The 18,823-nt window shown below is 40.9% G+C and overlaps 8 non-coding genes across 8 annotated transcripts; all 8 read left to right on the plus strand.

The window, feature by feature from the left end:
* The first annotated feature begins 372 nt into the window (after window positions 1-372).
* Window positions 373-455, plus strand: trnal-cag. Its single transcript has one exon. It is a non-coding gene; the product is annotated as a tRNA-Leu (tRNA).
* Window positions 456-2,200: 1,745 nt separating this feature from the next.
* Window positions 2,201-2,283, plus strand: trnal-cag. Its single transcript has one exon. It is a non-coding gene; the product is annotated as a tRNA-Leu (tRNA).
* A 1,743-nt stretch (window positions 2,284-4,026) lies between these two features.
* Window positions 4,027-4,109, plus strand: trnal-cag. Its single transcript has one exon. It is a non-coding gene; the product is annotated as a tRNA-Leu (tRNA).
* Window positions 4,110-5,854: 1,745 nt separating this feature from the next.
* Window positions 5,855-5,937, plus strand: trnal-cag. The gene has a single exon. It is a non-coding gene; the product is annotated as a tRNA-Leu (tRNA).
* Window positions 5,938-8,064: 2,127 nt separating this feature from the next.
* On the plus strand, window positions 8,065-8,146 carry trnas-aga. Its single transcript has one exon. It is a non-coding gene; the product is annotated as a tRNA-Ser (tRNA).
* Window positions 8,147-9,511: 1,365 nt separating this feature from the next.
* trnal-cag lies at window positions 9,512-9,594 on the plus strand. Its single transcript has one exon. It is a non-coding gene; the product is annotated as a tRNA-Leu (tRNA).
* A 306-nt stretch (window positions 9,595-9,900) lies between these two features.
* trnas-aga lies at window positions 9,901-9,982 on the plus strand. The gene has a single exon. It is a non-coding gene; the product is annotated as a tRNA-Ser (tRNA).
* A 1,356-nt stretch (window positions 9,983-11,338) lies between these two features.
* On the plus strand, window positions 11,339-11,421 carry trnal-cag. The gene has a single exon. It is a non-coding gene; the product is annotated as a tRNA-Leu (tRNA).
* The last annotated feature ends 7,402 nt before the right edge of the window (window positions 11,422-18,823 follow it).

The following is an 18,823-nucleotide window of genomic DNA, read 5'->3' on the forward strand; positions in this document are numbered from 1 at the left end:
AATGACTCATTAAGCCATTTGTAAGGATTTCCCCCATGTGGACCTGTTGTCACTCTTACCCTGATGGTTGCTGATATTTCCAGACACTTTTTCAGTCTTATCTGAGGAATTTTATCATTTATATCAGAATGGCCATATTCTGATGCCAGTTTAGCGCTCATTCAATGACGATTTACTACTCTTTCCCATTGAAGGCCATATTGAGGTTAAATCAATGACTGGACTTTTTAATTTATAAAAACAAATGACTATTGAAAGTGCAAGTCAGTATCGTGCATAGTTGTTCTGGTCTCTGTGGTGATTTTAGAGCGTTGTTCATATTTCTACTTTTACCGCATACACTTTAACCCGATACCCAGTTACTGTGCTGTAGTCAGGATGGCCGAGCGGTCTAAGGCGCTGCGTTCAGGTCGCAGTCTCCCATGGAGGCGTGGGTTCAAATCCCACTTCTGACAGTTTTTTAGTGCCTCTCAGGAGCCATGCTGCTCAGCAGTAATAATAAGAATGATGAAATAACAACTTCACACAGTGAAATAACAATTCATAATAAACACTCTCAAATGCAGACCTTCTGGAGCTGAGCAAAGATCAAGGTTAAATAAGAAAACAGCTGGACTTAATAACAAATGAATGAGGGGAACATTTTGTGTTATTGCATTATAATGAGTTACTGCATTATCTTTCAGTTGTTAAATTTCACTTTCTGTAGGCTATGCCTGTTGGCCCATTCACTCCTAACAAGCCTGTTTTCTTCTGTCAACGTTGTCGTGGCCGAGTGGTTAAGGCGATGGACTAGAAATCCATTAGGATCTTCCTGCGCAGGTTCAAATCCTGCCGACAATGAAAATGCATTTTTTTGACCCCTCCGGAGGTTGAAGTTTAGTCGTGTTTCTTATACCAATCGCATCCTCTCAGATCTCCGCAAGTACATAGGGATTAGTTGTCCATTTGGGATAGGACTGCAGGCCATCTATCCCACTTCACACCTTTACACACCTGGTTATCCAGCCTTCTAGCTCTATAGGCCACAGTTGCATAGGTTACAGGTTTGTAGTCAAGCCACAGATTTCAGGTGAGATCCCATGATACACTCAACAATACAACAACACGATTCTCATGAATAACCATTAAGCCATTTGCTAAGATTTCCCCCATTTTGACATGTGGAAACCTGTTGTCACTCTTACCCTGACGGGAAGCTCCAGACACTTTTTTGGTCCTATCTGAGGCATTTTTAAATTCATGTCAAATTGGCCATATTCTGAAGACACTCTTATAGTCTGCAGGGTAATCGAACTGGCCACATCTAAAGTCAAGCCACAGGTAACAGGTGAGAAACCTTGTTAAACCCTAAAAGAAAAAGAAAAAACTTGATTGCATTGAAAATAACCATTAAGTCATTCAGGTCGCAGACTCCCCTATAGGCATGGTTTGAAACCCCCTCCTGACAACTTTTTAGCGCCTGCATGTCATGCACCTTTGTAAAATCCAGTTGAAAAATAAATGACTTAAGGTAACGTAAATGACACCTAGTTAATATGAGTAGTGAATAACTATCGTATTTTTAATATTCTGCAAAAACAGCTAGTTGATGAGAGGCTGAAAGAGAATTGCAAGAATCGCGCAATTTCACAGGCGGGCCCCAAACAGGCAAATAACAAAAATAATCTCGGAACGCAGAACTCGTCGGTCGTTGTCAGTGGATTGTATTGGCGGGAAGAACAAAAATATAGTCTGCAGGGTAATCGAAGTCGCCACATCTAATGTCAAGTCACAGGTGAGCTGCCTTGTTAAACCCTAAAAATAAATAATAACACGATTGCGTTGAAATGACTCATTAAGCCATTTTTAAGGATTTCCCCCATGTGGACCTGTTGTCACTCTTACCCTGATGGTTGCTGATATTTCCAGACACTTTTTCAGTCTTATCTGAGGAATTTTATCATTTATATCAGAATGGCCATATTCTGATGCCAGTTTAGCGCTCATTCAATGACGATTTACTACTCTTTCCCATTGAAGGCCATATTGAGGTTAAATCAATGACTGGACTTTTTAATTTATAAAAACAAATGACTATTGAAAGTGCAAGTCAGTATCGTGCATAGTTGTTCTGGTCTCTGTGGTGATTTTAGAGCGTTGTTCATATTTCTACTTTTACCGCATACACTTTAACCCGATACCCAGTTACTGTGCTGTAGTCAGGATGGCCGAGCGGTCTAAGGCGCTGCGTTCAGGTCGCAGTCTCCCATGGAGGCGTGGGTTCAAATCCCACTTCTGACAGTTTTCTTAGTGCCTCTCAGGAGTCATGCTTCTCAGCAGTAATAATAAGAATGATGAAATAACAACTTCACACAGTGAAATAACAATTCATAATAAACACTCTCAAATGCAGACCTTCTGGAGCTGAGCAAAGATCAAGGTTAAATAAGAAAACAGCTGGACTTAATAACAAATGAATGAGGGGAACATTTTGTGTTATTGCATTATAATGAGTTACTGCATTATCTTTTAGTTGTTAAATTTCACTTTCTGTAGGCTATGCCTGTTGGCCCATTCACTCCTAACAAGCCTGTTTTCTTCTGTCAACGGTGTCGTGGCCGAGTGGTTAAGGCGATGGACTAGAAATCCATTAGGATCTTCCTGCGCAGGTTCAAATCCTGCCGACAACGAAATTGCATTTTTTTGACCCCTCCGGAGGTTGAAGTTTAGTTGTGTTTCTTATACCAATCGCATCCTCTCAGATCTCCACAAGTACATAGGAATTAGTTGTCCATTTGGGATAGGACTGCAGGCCATCTGTCCCACTTCACACCTTTACACACCTGGTTATCCAGCCTTCTAGCTCTATAGGCCACAGTAGCATAGGTTACAGGTTTGTAGTCAAGCCACAGATTTCAGGTGAGATCCCATGATACACTCAACAATACAACAACACGATTCTCATGAATAACCATGAAGCCATTTGCTAAGATTTCCCCCATTTTGACATGTGGAAACCTGTTGTCACTCTTACCCTGACGGGAAGCTCCAGACACTTTTTTGGTCCTATCTGAGGCATTTTTAAATTCATTTCAAATTGGCCATATTCTGAAGACACTCTTATAGTCTGCAGGGTAATCGAACTGGCCACATCTAAAGTCAAGCCACAGGTAACAGGTGAGAAACCTTGTTAAACCCTAAAAGAAAAAGAAAAAACTTGATTGCATTGAAAATAACCATGAAGTCATTCAGGTCGCAGACCCTATAGGCATGGTTTGAAACCCCCTCCTGACAACTTTTTAGCGCCTGCATGTCATGCACCTTTGTAAAATCCAGTTGAAAAATAAAAGACTTAAGGTAACGTAAATGACACCTAGTTAATATGAGTAGTGAATAACTATCATATTTGTAATATTCTGCAAAAACAGCTAGTTGATGAGAGGCTGAAAGAGAATTGCAAGAATCGCGCAATTTCACAGGCGGGCCCCAAACAGGCAAATAACAAAAATAATCTCGGAACGCAGAACTCGTCGGTCGTTGTCAGTGGATTGTATTGGCTGGAAGAACATAAATATCGTCTGCAGGGCAATCGAAGTCGCCGCATCTAATGTCAAGTCACAGGTGAGCTGCCTTGTTAAACCCTAAAAATAAATAATAACACGATTGCGTTGAAATGACCCATTAAGCCATTTGTAAGGATTTCCCCCATGTGGACCTGTTGTCACTCTTACCCTGATGGTTGCTGATATTTCCAGACACTTTTTCAGTCTTATCTGAGGAATTTTATCATTTATATCAGAATGGCCATATTCTGATGCCAGTTTAGCGCTCATTCAATGACGATTTACTACTCTTTCCCATTGAAGGCCATATTGAGGTTAAATCAATGACTGGACTTTTTAATTTATAAAAACAAATGACTATTGAAAGTGCAAGTCAGTATCGTGCATAGTTGTTCTGGTCTCTGTGGGGATTTTAGAGCGTTGTTCATATTTCTACTTTTACCGCATACACTTTAACCCGATACCCAGTTACTGTGCTGTAGTCAGGATGGCCGAGCGGTCTAAGGCGCTGCGTTCAGGTCGCAGTCTCCCATGGAGGCGTGGGTTCAAATCCCACTTCTGACAGTTTTTTAGTGCCTCTCAGGAGTCATGCTGCTCAGCAGTAATAATAAGAATGATGAAATAACAACTTCACACAGTGAAATAACAATTCATTATAAACACTCTCAAATGCAGACCTTCTGGAGCTGAGCAAAGATCAAGGTTAAATAAGAAAACAGCTGGACTTAATAACAAATGAATGAGGGGAACATTTTGTGTTATTGCATTATAATGAGTTACTGCATTATCTTTCAGTTGTTAAATTTCACTTTCTGTAGGCTATGCCTGTTGGCCCATTCACTCCTAACAAGCCTGTTTTCTTCTGTCAACGGTGTCGTGGCCGAGTGGTTAAGGCGATGGACTAGAAATCCATTAGGATCTTCCTGCGCAGGTTCAAATCCTGCCGACAACGAAATTGCATTTTTTTGACCCCTCCGGAGGTTGAAGTTTAGTCGTGTTTCTTATACCAATCGCATCCTCTCAGATCTCCACAAGTACATAGGGATTAGTTGTCCATTTGGGATAGGACTGCAGGCCATCTGTCCCACTTCAAACCTTTACACACCTGGTTATCCAGCCTTCTAGCTCTATAGGCCACAGTAGCATAGGTTACAGGTTTGTAGTCAAGCCACAGATTTCAGGTGAGATCCCATGATACACTCAACAATACAACAACATGATTCTCATGAATAACCATGAAGCCATTTGCTAAGATTTCCCCCATTTTGACATGTGGAAACCTGTTGTCACTCTTACCCTGACGGGAAGCTCCAGACACTTTTTTGGTCCTATCTGAGGCATTTTTAAATTCATGTCAAATTGGCCATATTCTGAAGACACTCTTATAGTCTGCAGGGTAATCGAACTGGCCACATCTAAAGTCAAGCCACAGGTAACAGGTGAGAAACCTTGTTAAACCCTAAAAGAAAAAGAAAAAACTTGATTGCATTGAAAATAACCATTAAGTCATTCAGGTCGCAGACTCCCCTATAGGCATGGTTTGAAACCCCCTCCTGACAACTTTTTAGCGCCTGCATGTCATGCACCTTTGTAAAATCCAGTTGAAAAATAAATGACTTAAGGTAACGTAAATGACACCTAGTTAATATGAGTAGTGAATAACTATCGTATTTTTAATATTCTGCAAAAACAGCTAGTTGATGAGAGGCTGAAAGAGAATTGCAAGAATCGCGCAATTTCACAGGCGGGCCCCAAACAGGCAAATAACAAAAATAATCTCGGAACGCAGAACTCGTCGGTCGTTGTCAGTGGATTGTATTGGCGGGAAGAACATAAATATCGTCTGCAGGGTAATCGAAGTCGCCGCATCTAATGTCAAGTCACAGGTGAGCTGCCTTGTTAAACCCTAAAAATAAATAATAACACGATTGCGTTGAAATGACCCATTAAGCCATTTGTAAGGATTTCCCCCATGTGGACCTGTTGTCACTCTTACCATGATGGTTGCTGATATTTCCAGACACTTTTTCAGTCTTATCTGAGGAATTTTATCATTTATATCAGAATGGCCATATTCTGATGCCAGTTTAGCGCTCATTCAATGGCGATTTACTACTCTTTCCCATTGAAGGCCATATTGAGGTTAAATCAATGACTGGACTTTTTAATTTATAAAAACAAATGACTATTGAAAGTGCAAGTCAGTATCGTGCATAGTTGTTCTGGTCTCTGTGGTGATTTTAGAGCGTTGTTCATATTTCTACTTTTACCGCATACACTTTAACCCGATACCCAGTTACTGTGCTGTAGTCAGGATGGCCGAGCGGTCTAAGGCGCTGCGTTCAGGTCGCAGTCTCCCATGGAGGCGTGGGTTCAAATCCCACTTCTGACAGTTTTTTAGTGCCTCTCAGGAGTCATGCTGCTCAGCAGTAATAATAAGAATGATGAAATAACAACTTCACACAGTGAAATAACAATTCATTATAAACACTCTCAAATGCAGACCTTCTGGAGCTGAGCAAAGATCAAGGTTAAATAAGAAAACAGCTGGACTTAATAACAAATGAATGAGGGGAACATTTTGTGTTATTGCATTATAATGAGTTACTGCATTATCTTTCAGTTGTTAAATTTCACTTTCTGTAGGCTATGCCTGTTGGCCCATTCACTCCTAACAAGCCTGTTTTCTTCTGTCGACGTTGTCGTGGCCGAGTGGTTAAGGCGATAGACTAGAAATCCATTAGGATCTTACTGCGCAGGTTCAAATCCTGCCGACAACGAAAATGCATTTTTTTGACCCCTCCGGAGGTTGAAGTTTAGTCGTGTTTCTTATACCAATCGCATCCTCTCAGATCTCCGCAAGTACATAGGGATTAGTTGTCCATTTGGGATAGGACTGCAGGCCATCTGTCCCACTTCACACCTTTACACACCTGGTTATCCAGCCTTCTAGCTCTATAGGCCACAGTAGCATAGGTTACAGGTTTGTAGTCAAGCCACAGATTTCAGATGAGATCCCATGATACACTCAACAATACAACAACACGATTCTCATGAATAACCATGAAGCCATTTGCTAAGATTTCCCCCATTTTGACATGTGGAAACCTGTTGTCACTCTTACCCTGACGGGAAGCTCCAGACACTTTTTTGGTCCTATCTGAGGCATTTTTAAATTCATGTCAAATTGGCCATATTCTGAAGACACTCTTATAGTCTGCAGGGTAATCGAACTGGCCACATCTAAGTCAAGCCACAGGTAACAGGTGAGAAACCTTGTTAAACCCTAAAAGAAAAAGAAAAAACTCGATTGCATTGAAAATAACCATTAGTCATTCAGGTCGCAGACTCCCCTATAGGCATGGTTTGAAACCCCCTCCTGACAACTTTTTAGCGCCTGCATGTCATGCACCTTTGTAAAATCCAGTTGAAAAATAAATGACTTAAGGTAACGTAAATGACACCTAGTTAATATGAGTAGTGAATAACTATCGTATTTTTAATATTCTGCAAAAACAGCTAGTTGATGAGAGGCTGAAAGAGAATTGCAAGAATCGCGCAATTTCACAGGCGGGCCCCAAACAGGCAAATAACAAAAATAATCTCGGAACGCAGAACTCGTCGGTCGTTGTCAGTGGATTGTATTGGCGGGAAGAACATAAATATCGTCTGCAGGGTAATCGAAGTCGCCGCATCTAATGTCAGTCACAGGTGAGCTGCCTTGTTAAACCCTAAAAATAAATAATAACACGATTGCGTTGAAATGACCCATTAAGCCATTTGTAAGGATTTCCCCCATGTGGACCTGTTGTCACTCTTACCATGATGGTTGCTGATATTTCCAGACACTTTTTCAGTCTTATCTGAGGAATTTTATCATTTATATCAGAATGGCCATATTCTGATGCCAGTTTAGCGCTCATTCAATGGCGATTTACTACTCTTTCCCATTGAAGGCCATATTGAGGTTAAATCAATGACTGGACTTTTAATTTATAAAAACAAATGACTATTGAAAGTGCAAGTCAGTATCGTGCATAGTTGTTCTGGTCTCTGTGGTGATTTTAGAGCGTTGTTCATATTTCTACTTTTACCGCATACACTTTAACCCGATACCCAGTTACTGTGCTGTAGTCAGGATGGCCGAGCGGTCTAAGGCGCTGGCGTTCAGGTCGCAGTCTCCCATGGAGGCGTGGGTTCAATCCCACTTCTGACAGTTTTTTAGTGCCTCTCAGGAGTCATGCTGCTCAGCAGTAATAATAATATGATGAAATAAGAACTTCACACAGTGAAATAACAATTCATTATAAACACCTCAAATGCAGACCTTCTGGAGCTGAGCAAAGATCAAGGTTAAATAGAAAACAGCTGGACTTATAACAAATGAAATGAGGGGAACATTTTGTGTTATTGCATTATAATGAGTTACTGCATTATCTTTCAGTTGTTAAATTTCACTTTCTGTAGGCTATGCCTGTTGGCCCATTCACTCCTAACAAGCCTGTTTTCTTCTGTCAACGTTGTCGTGGCCGAGTGGTTAAGGCGATGGACTAGAAATCCATTAGGATCTTCCTGCGCAGGTTCAAATCCTGCCGACAACGAAAATGCATTTTTTTGACCCCTCCGGAGGTTGAAGTTTAGTCGTGTTTCTTATACCAATCGCATCCTCTCAGATCTCCGCAAGTACATAGGGATTAGTTGTCCATTTGGGATAGGACTGCAGGCCATCTATCCCACTTCACACCTTTACACACCTGGTTTTTCATCCTTCTAATTCTATTAGTGCAACAGTAGCATAGGTTACAGGTTTGTAGTCAAGCCACAGATTTCAGGTGATATCCCATATACACTTTAAACAATACAACAACACTATGCTCATGCAAGTGCCATGAAGGTCATATTGCTAAGATTTCCCCCCATTTTGACATGTGGAAACCTGTTCTCACTCTTACCCTGACAGTGAAGCTCCAGACACTTTTTAATGCACCCTATCTGAGGCATTTTTAAATTCATGTCAAATTGGCCATATTCTGAAGACACTCTTATAGTCTGCAGGGTAATCGAACTGGCCACATCTAAAGTCAAGCCACAGGTAACAGGTGAGAAACCTTGTTAAACCCTAAAAGAAAAAGAAAAAACTTGATTGCATTGAAAATAACCATTAAGTCATTCAGGTCGCAGACTCCCCTATAGGCATGGTTTGAAACCCCCTCCTGACAATTTTTAGCGCCTGCATGTCATGCACCTTTGTAAAATCCAGTTTGAAAAATAAATGACTTAAGGTAACGTAAATGACACTAGTTAATATGAGTAGTGAATAACTATCGTATTTTTAATATTCTGCAAAAAAGCTAGTTGATGAGAGGCTGAAAGAGAATTGCAAGAATCGCGCAATTTCACAGGCGGGCCCCAAACAGGCAAATAACAAAAATAATCTCGGAACGCAGAACTCGTCGGTCGTTGTCAGTGGATTGTATTGGCGGAAGAACAAGAATATCGTCTGCAGGGTAATCGAAGTCGCCGCATCTAATGTCAAGTCACAGGTGAGCTGCCTTGTTAAACCCTAAAAATAAATAATAACACGATTGCGTTGAAATGACCCATTAAGCCATTTGTAAGGATTTCCCCCATGTGGACCTGTTGTCACTCTTACCCTGATGGTTGCTGATATTTCCAGACACTTTTTCAGTCTTATCTGAGGAATTTTATCATTTCTATCAGAATGGCCATATTCTGATGCCAGTTTAGCGCTCATTCAATGACGATTTACTACTCTTTCCCATTGAAGGCCATATTGAGGTTAAATCAATGACTGGACTTTTTAATTTATAAAAACAAATGACTATTGAAAGTGCAAGTCAGTATCGTGCATAGTTGTTCTGGTCTCTGTGGTGATTTTAGAGCGTTGTTCATATTTCTACTTTTACCGCATACACTTTAACCCGATACCCAGTTACTGTGCTGTAGTCAGGATGGCCGAGCGGTCTAAGGCGCTGCGTTCAGGTCGCAGTCTCCCATGGAGGCGTGGGTTCAAATCCCACTTCTGACAGTTTCTTAGTGCCTCTCAGGAGTCATGCTGCTCAGCAGTAATAATAAGAATGATGAAATAACAACTTCACACAGTGAAATAACAATTCATAATAAACACTCTCAAATGCAGACCTTCTGGAGCTGAGCAAAGATCAAGGTTAAATAAGAAAACAGCTGGACTTAATAACAAATGAATGAGGGGAACATTTTGTGTTATTGCATTATAATGAGTTACTGCATTATCTTTCAGTTGTTAAATTTCACTTTCTGTAGGCTATGCCTGTTGGCCCATTCACTCCTAACAAGCTTGTTTTCTTCTGTCAACGTTGTCGTGGCCGAGTGGTTAAGGCGATGGACTAGAAATCCATTAGGATCTTCCTGCGCAGGTTCAAATCCTGCCGACAACGAAAATGTATTTTTTTGACCCCTCCGGAGGTTGAAGTTTAGTCGTGTTTCTTATACCAATCGCATCCTCTCAGATCTCCGCAAGTACATAGGGATTAGTTGTCCATTTGGGATAGGACTGCAGGCCATCTATCCCACTTCACACCTTTACACACCTGGTTATCCAGCCTTCTAGCTCTATAGGCCACAGTAGCATAGGTTACAGGTTTGTAGTCAAGCCACAGATTTCAGGTGAGATCCCATGATACACTCAACAATACAACAACACGATTCTCATGAATAACCATTAAGCCATTTGCTAAGATTTCCCCCATTTTGACATGTGGAAACCTGTTGTCACTCTTACCCTGACGGGAAGCTCCAGACACTTTTTTGGTCCTATCTGAGGCATTTTTAAATTCATGTCAAATTGGCCATATTCTGAAGACACTCTTATAGTCTGCAGGGTAATCGAACTGGCCACATCTAAAGTCAAGCCACAGGTAACAGGTGAGAAACCTTGTTAAACCCTAAAAAAAAAGAAAAAACTCGATTGCATTGAAAATAACCATTAAGTCATTCAGGTCGCAGACTCCCCTATAGGCATGGTTTGAAACCCCCTCCTGACAACTTTTTAGCGCCTGCATGTCATGCACCTTTGTAAAATCCAGTTGAAAAATAAATGACTTAAGGTAACGTAAATGACACCTAGTTAATATGAGTAGTGAATAACTATCGTATTTGTAATATTCTGCAAAAACAGCTAGTTGATGAGAGGCTGAAAGAGAATTGCAAGAATCGCGCAATTTCACAGGCGGGCCCCAAACAGGCAAATAACAAAAATAATCTCGGAACGCAGAACTCGTCGGTCGTTGTCAGTGGATTGTATTGGCGGGAAGAACAAAAATATCGTCTGCAGGGTAATCAAAGTCGCCGCATCTAATGTCAAATCACAGGTGAGCTGCCTTGTTAAACCCTGAAAATAAATAATAACACGATTGCGTTGAAATGACTCATTAAGCCATTTGTAAGGATTTCCCCCATGTGGACCTGTTGTCACTCTTACCCTGATGGTTGCTGATATTTCCAGACACTTTTTCAGTCTTATCTGAGGAATTTTATCATTTATATCAGAATGGCCATATTCTGATGCCAGTTTAGCGCTCATTCAATGACGATTTACTACTCTTTCCCATTGAAGGCCATATTGAGGTTAAATCAATGACTGGACTTTTTAATTTATAAAAACAAATGACTATTGAAAGTGCAAGTCAGTATCGTGCATAGTTGTTCTGGTCTCTGTGGTGATTTTAGAGCGTTGTTCATATTTCTACTTTTACCGCATACACTTTAACCCGATACCCAGTTACTGTGCTGTAGTCAGGATGGCCGAGCGGTCTAAGGCGCTGCGTTCAGGTCGCAGTCTCCCATGGAGGCGTGGGTTCAAATCCCACTTCTGACAGTTTTTTAGTGCCTCTCAGGAGTCATGCTGCTCAGCAGTAATAATAAGAATGATGAAATAACAACTTCACACAGTGAAATAACAATTCATAATAAACACTCTCAAATGCAGACCTTCTGGAGCTGAGCAAAGATCAAGGTTAAATAAGAAAACAGCTGGACTTAATAACAAATGAATGAGGGGACATTTTGTGTTATTGCATTATAATGAGTTACTGCATTATCTTTCAGTTGTTAAATTTCACTTTCTGTAGGCTATGCCTGTTGGCCCATTCACTCCTAACAAGCCTGTTTCTTCTGTCAACGTTGTCGTGGCTGAGTGGTTAAGGCGATGGACTAGAAATCCATTAGGATCTTCCTGCGTAGGTTCAAATCCTGCCGACAACGAAAATGCATTTTTTTGACCCCTCCGGAGGTTGAAGTTTAGTCGTGTTTCTTATACCAATCGCATCCTCTCAGATCTCCGCAAGTACATAGGGATTAGTTGTCCATTTGGGATAGGACTGCAGGCCATCTGTCCCACTTCACACCTTTACACACCTGGTTATCCAGCCTTCTAGCTCTATAGGCCACAGTAGCATAGGTTACAGGTTTGTAGTCAAGCCACAGATTTCAGGTGAGATCCCATGATACACTCAACAATACAACAACACGATTCTCATGAATAACCATGAAAAACATTTGCTAAGATTTCCCCCATTTTGACATGTGGAAACCTGTTGTCACTCTTACCCTGACGGGAAGCTCCAGACACTTTTTTGGTCCTATCTGAGGCATTTTTAAATTCATGTCAAATTGGCCATATTCTGAAGACACTCTTAGGCTGCAGGGTAATCGAACTGGCCACATCTAAAGTCAAGCCACAGGTAACAGGTGAGAAACCTTGTTAAACCCTAAAAGAAAAAGAAAACTCGATTGCATTGAAAATAACCATTAAGTCATTCAGGTCGCAGACTCCCCTATAGGCATGGTTTGAAACCCCCTCCTGACAATTTTTTAGCGCCTGCATGTCATGCACCTTTGTAAAATCCAGTTGAAAAATAAATGACTTAAGGTAACGTAAATGACACCTAGTTAATATGAGTAGTGAATAACTATCGTATTTTTAATATTCTGCAAAAACAGCTAGTTGATGAGAGGCTGAAAGAGAATTGCAAGAATCGCGCAATTTCACAGGCGGGCCCCAAACAGGCAAATAACAAAAATAATCTCGGAACGCAGAACTCGTCGGTCGTTGTCAGTGGATTGTATTGGCGGGAAGAACAAAAATATCGTCTGCAGGGTAATCAAAGTCGCCGCATCTAATGTCAAGTCACAGGTGAGCTGCCTTGTTAAACCCTAAAAATAAATAATAACACGATTGCGTTGAAATGACTCATTAAGCCATTTGTAAGGATTTCCCCCATGTGGACCTGTTGTCACTCTTACCCTGATGGTTGCTGATATTTCCAGACACTTTTTCAGTCTTATCTGAGGAATTTTATCATTTATATCAGAATGGCCATATTCTGATGCCAGTTTAGCGCTCATTCAATGACGATTTACTACTCTTTCCCATTGAAGGCCATATTGAGGTTAAATCAATGACTGGACTTTTTAATTTATAAAAACAAATGACTATTGAAAGTGCAAGTCAGTATCGGGCATTGTTGTTCTGGTCTCTGTGGTGATTTTAGAGCGTTGTTCATATTTCTACTTTTACCGCATACACTTTAACCCGATACCCAGTTACTGTGCTGTAGTCAGGATGGCCGAGTGGTCTAAGGCGCTGCGTTCAGTTCGCAGTCTCCCATGGAGGCGTGGGTTCAAATCCCACTTCTGACAGTTTTTTAGTGCCTCTCAGGAGTCATGCTGCTCAGCAGTAATAATAAGAATGATGAAATAACAACTTCACACAGTGAAATAACAATTCATAATAAACACTCTCAAATGCAGACCTTCTGGAGCTGAGCAAAGATCAAGGTTAAATAAGAAAACAGCTGGACTTAATAACAAATGAATGAGGGGAACATTTTGTGTTATTGCATTATAATGAGTTACTGCATTATCTTTCAGTTGTTAAATTTCACTTTCTGTAGGCTATGCCTGTTGGCCCATTCACTCCTAACAAGCTTGCGTTCTTCTGTCAACATTGTCGTGGCCGAGTGGTTAAGGCGATGGACTAGAAATCCATTAGGATCTTCCTGCGCAGGTTCAAATCCTGCCGACAACGAAAATGCATTTTTTTGACCCCTCCGTAGGTTGAAGTTTAGTCGTGTTTCTTATACCAATCGCATCCTCTCAGATCTCCGCAAGTACATAGGGATTAGTTGTCCATTTGGGATAGGACTGCAGGCCATCTGTCCCACTTCACACCTTTACACACCTGGTTATCCAGCCTTCTAGCTCTATAGGCCACAGTAGCATAGGTTACAGGTTTGTAGTCAAGCCACAGATTTCAGGTGAGATCCCATGATACACTCAACAATACAACAACACGATTCTCATGAATAACCATGAAGCCATTTGCTAAGATTTCCCCCATTTTGACATGTGGAAACCTGTTGTCACTCTTACATTGACGGGAAGCTCCAGACACTTTTTTGGTCCTAACTGAGGCATTTTTAAATTCATGTCAAATTGGCCATATTCTGAAGACACTCTTAGGCTGCAGGGTAATCGAACTGGCCACATCTAAAGTCAAGCCACAGGTAACAGGTGAGAAACCTTGTTAAACCCTAAAAGAAAAAGAAAAACTTGATTGCATTGAAAATAACCATTAAGTCATTCAGGTCGCAGACTCCCCTATAGGCATGGTTTGAAACCACCTCCTGACAATTTTTTAGCGCCTGCATGTCATGCACCTTTGTAAAATCCAGTTGAAAAATAAATGACTTAAGGTAACGTAAATGACACCTAGTTAATATGAGTAGTGAATAACTATCGTATTTTTAATATTCTGCAAAACAGCTAGTTGATGAGAGGCTGAAAGAGAATTGCAAGAATCGCGCAATTTCACAGGCGGGCCCCAAACAGGCAAATAACAAAAATAATCTTGGAACGCAGAACTCGTCGGTCGTTGTCAGTGGATTGTATTGGCGGGAAGAACAAAAATATCGTCTGCAGGGTAATCAAAGTCGCCGCATCTAATGTCAAGTCACAGGTGAGCTGCCTTGTTAAACCCTAAAAATAAATAATAACACGATTGCGTTGAAATGACTCATTAAGCCATTTGTAAGGATTTCCCCCATGTGGACCTGTTGTCACTCTTACCCTGATGGTTGCTGATATTTCCAGACACTTTTTCAGTCTTATCTGAGGAATTTTATCATTTATATCAGAATGGCCATATTCTGATGCCAGTTTAGCGCTCATTCAATGACGATTTACTACTCTTTCCCATTGAAGGCCATATTGAGGTTAAATCAATGACTGGACTTTTTAATTTATAAAAACAAATGACTATTGAAAGTGCAAGTCAGTATCGTGCATTGTTGTTCTGGTCTCTGTGGTGATTTTAGAGCGTTGTTCATATTTCTACTTTTACCGCATACACTTTAACCCGATACCCAGTTACTGTGCTGTAGTCAGGATGGCCGAGTGGTCTAAGGCGCTGCGTTCAGTTCGCAGTCTCCCATGGAGGCGTGGGTTCAAATCCCACTTCTGACAGTTTTTTAGTGCCTCTCAGGAGTCATGCTGCTCAGCAGTAATAATAAGAATGATGAAATAACAACTTCACACAGTGAAATAACAATTCATAATAAACACTCTCAAATGCAGACCTTCTGGAGCTGAGCAAAGATCAAGGTTAAATAAGAAAACAGCTGGACTTAATAACAAATGAATGAGGGGAACATTTTGTGTTATTGCATTATAATGAGTTACTGCATTATCTTTCAGTTGTTAAATTTCACTTTCTGTAGGCTATGCCTGTTGGCCCATTCACTCCTAACAAGCTTGCTTTCTTCTGTCAACGTTGTCGTGGCCGAGTGGTTAAGGCGATGGACTAGAAATCCATTAGGATCTTCCTGCGCAGGATCAAATCCTGCCGACAACGAAAATGCATTTTTTTGACCCCTCCGGAGGTTGAAGTTTAGTCGTGTTTCTTATACCAATCGCATCCTCTCAGATCTCCGCAAGTACATAGGGATTAGTTGTCCATTTGGGATAGGACTGCAGGCCATCTGTCCCACTTCACACCTTTACACACCTGGTTATCCAGCCTTCTAGCTCTATAGGCCACAGTAGCATAGGTTACAGGTTTGTAGTCAAGCCACAGATTTCAGGTGAGATCCCATGATACACTCAACAATACAACAACACGATTCTCATGAATAACCATGAAGCCATTTGCTAAGATTTCCCCCATTTTGACATGTGGAAACCTGTTGTCACTCTTACCCTGACGGGAAGCTCCAGACACTTTTTTGGTCCTAACTGAGGCATTTTTAAATTCATGTCAAATTGGCCATATTCTGAAGACACTCTTAGGCTGCAGGGTAATCGAACTGGCCACATCTAAAGTCAAGCCACAGGTAACAGGTGAGAAACCTTGTTAAACCCTAAAAGAAAAATAAATAACTTGATTGCATTGAAAATAACCATTAAGTCATTCAGGTCGCAGACTCCCCTATAGCATGGTTTGAAACCCCCTCCTGACAATTTTTTAGCGCCTGCATGTCATGCACCTTTGTAAAATCCAGTTGAAAAATAAATGACTTAAGGTAACGTAAATGACACCTAGTTAATATGAGTAGTGAATAACTATCGTATTTTTAATATTCTGCAAAAACAGCTAGTTGATGAGAGGCTGAAAGAGAATTGCAAGAATCGCGCAATTTCACAGGCGGGCCCCAAACAGGCAAATAACAAAAATAATCTCGGAACGCAGAACTCGTCGGTCGTTGTCAGTGGATTGTATTGGCGGGAAGAACAAAAATATCGTCTGCAGGGTAATCAAAGTCGCCGCATCTAATGTCAAGTCACAGGTGAGCTGCCTTGTTAAACCCTAAAAATAATAATAACACGATTGCGTTGAAATGACTCATTAAGCCATTTGTAAGGATTTCCCCCATGTGGACCTGTTGTCACTCTTACCCTGATGGTTGCTGATATTTCCAGACACTTTTTCAGTCTTATCTGAGGAATTTTATCATTTATATCAGAATGGCCATATTCTGATGCCAGTTTAGCGCTCATTCAATGACGATTTACTACTCTTTCCCATTGAAGGCCATATTGAGGTTAAATCAATGACTGGACTTTTTAATTTATAAAAACAAATGACTATTGAAAGTGCAAGTCAGTATCGTGCATTGTTGTTCTGGTCTCTGTGGTGATTTTAGAGCGTTGTTCATATTTCTACTTTTACCGCATACACTTTAACCCGATACCCAGTTACTGTGCTGTAGTCAGGATGGCCGAGTGGTCTAAGGCGCTGCGTTCAGTTCGCAGTCTCCCATGGAGGCGTGGGTTCAAATCCCACTTCTGACAGTTTTTTAGTGCCTCTCAGGAGTCATGCTGCTCAGCAGTAATAATAAGAATGATGAAATAACAACTTCACACAGTGAAATAACAATTCATAATAAACACTCTCAAATGCAGACCTTCTGGAGCTGAGCAAAGATCAAGGTTAAATAAGAAAACAGCTGGACTTAATAACAAATGAATGAGGGGAACATTTTGTGTTATTGCATTATAATGAGTTACTGCATTATCTTTCAGTTGTTAAATTTCACTTTCTGTAGGCTATGCCTGTTGGCCCATTCACTCCTAACAAGCTTGCTTTCTTCTGTCAACGTTGTCGTGGCCGAGTGGTTAAGGCGATGGACTAGAAATCCATTAGGATCTTCCTGCGCAGGATCAAATCCTGCCGACAACGAAAATGCATTTTTTTGACCCCTCCGGAGGTTGAAGTTTAGTCGTGTTTCTTATACCAATCGCATCCTCTCAGATCTCCGCAAGTACATAGGGATTAGTTGTCCATTTGGGATAGGACTGCAGGCCATCTGTCCCACTTCACACCTTTACACACCTGGTTATCCAGCCTTCTAGCTCTATAGGCCACAGTAGCATAGGTTACAGGTTTGTAGTCAAGCCACAGATTTCAGGTGAGATCCCATGATACACTCAACAATACAACAACACGATTCTCATGAATAACCATGAAGCCATTTGCTAAGATTTCCCCCATTTTGACATGTGGAAACCTGTTGTCACTCTTACCCTGACGGGAAGCTCCAGACACTTTTTTGGTCCTAACTGAGGCATTTTTAAATTCATGTCAAATTGGCCATATTCTGAAGACACTCTTAGGCTGCAGGGTAATCGAACTGGCCACATCTAAAGTCAAGCCACAGGTAACAGGTGAGAAACCTTGTTAAACCCTAAAAGAAAAATAAATAACTTGATTGCATTGAAAATAACCATTAAGTCATTCAGGTCGCAGACTCCCCTATAGGCATGGTTTGAAACCCCCTCCTGACAATTTTTTAGCGCCTGCATGTCATGCACCTTTGTAAAATCCAGTTGAAAAATAAATGACTTAAGGTAACGTAAATGACACCTAGTTAATATGAGTAGTGAATAACTATCGTATTTTTAATATTCTGCAAAAACAGCTAGTTGATGAGAGGCTGAAAGAGAATTGCAAGAATCGCGCAATTTCACAGGCGGGCCCCAAACAGGCAAATAACAAAAATAATCTCGGAACGCAGAACTCGTCGGTCGTTGTCAGTGGATTGTATTGGCGGGAAGAACAAAAATATCGTCTGCAGGGTAATCAAAGTCGCCGCATCTAATGTCAAGTCACAGGTGAGCTGCCTTGTTAAACCCTAAAAATAAATAATAACACGATTGCGTTGAAATGACTCATTAAGCCATTTGTAAGGATTTCCCCCATGTGGACCTGTTGTCACTCTTACCCTGATGGTTGCTGATATTTCCAGACACTTTTTCAGTCTTATCTGAGGAATTTTATCATTTATATCAGAATGGCCATATTCTGATGCCAGTTTAGCGCTCATTCAATGACGATTTACTACTCTTTCCCATTGAAGGCCATATTGAGGTTAAATCAATGACTGGACTTTTTAATTTATAAAAACAAATGACTATTGAAAGTGCAAGTCAGTATCGTGCATTGTTGTTCTGGTCTCTGTGGTGATTTTAGAGCGTTGTTCATATTTCTACTTTTACCGCATACACTTTAACCCGATACCCAGTTACTGTGCTGTAGTCAGGATGGCCGAGTGGTCTAAGGCGCTGCGTTCAGTTCGCAGTCTCCCATGGAGGCGTGGGTTCAAATCCCACTTCTGACAGTTTTTTAGTGCCTCTCAGGAGTCATGCTGCTCAGCAGTAATAATAAGAATGATGAAATAACAACTTCACACAGTGAAATAGCAATTCATAATAAACACTCTCAA

Source organism: Oncorhynchus mykiss, unplaced genomic scaffold (genome assembly GCF_013265735.2).
Source record: "Oncorhynchus mykiss isolate Arlee unplaced genomic scaffold, USDA_OmykA_1.1 un_scaffold_284, whole genome shotgun sequence".
In the NCBI taxonomy this organism is placed as follows: domain Eukaryota; kingdom Metazoa; phylum Chordata; class Actinopteri; order Salmoniformes; family Salmonidae; genus Oncorhynchus; species Oncorhynchus mykiss.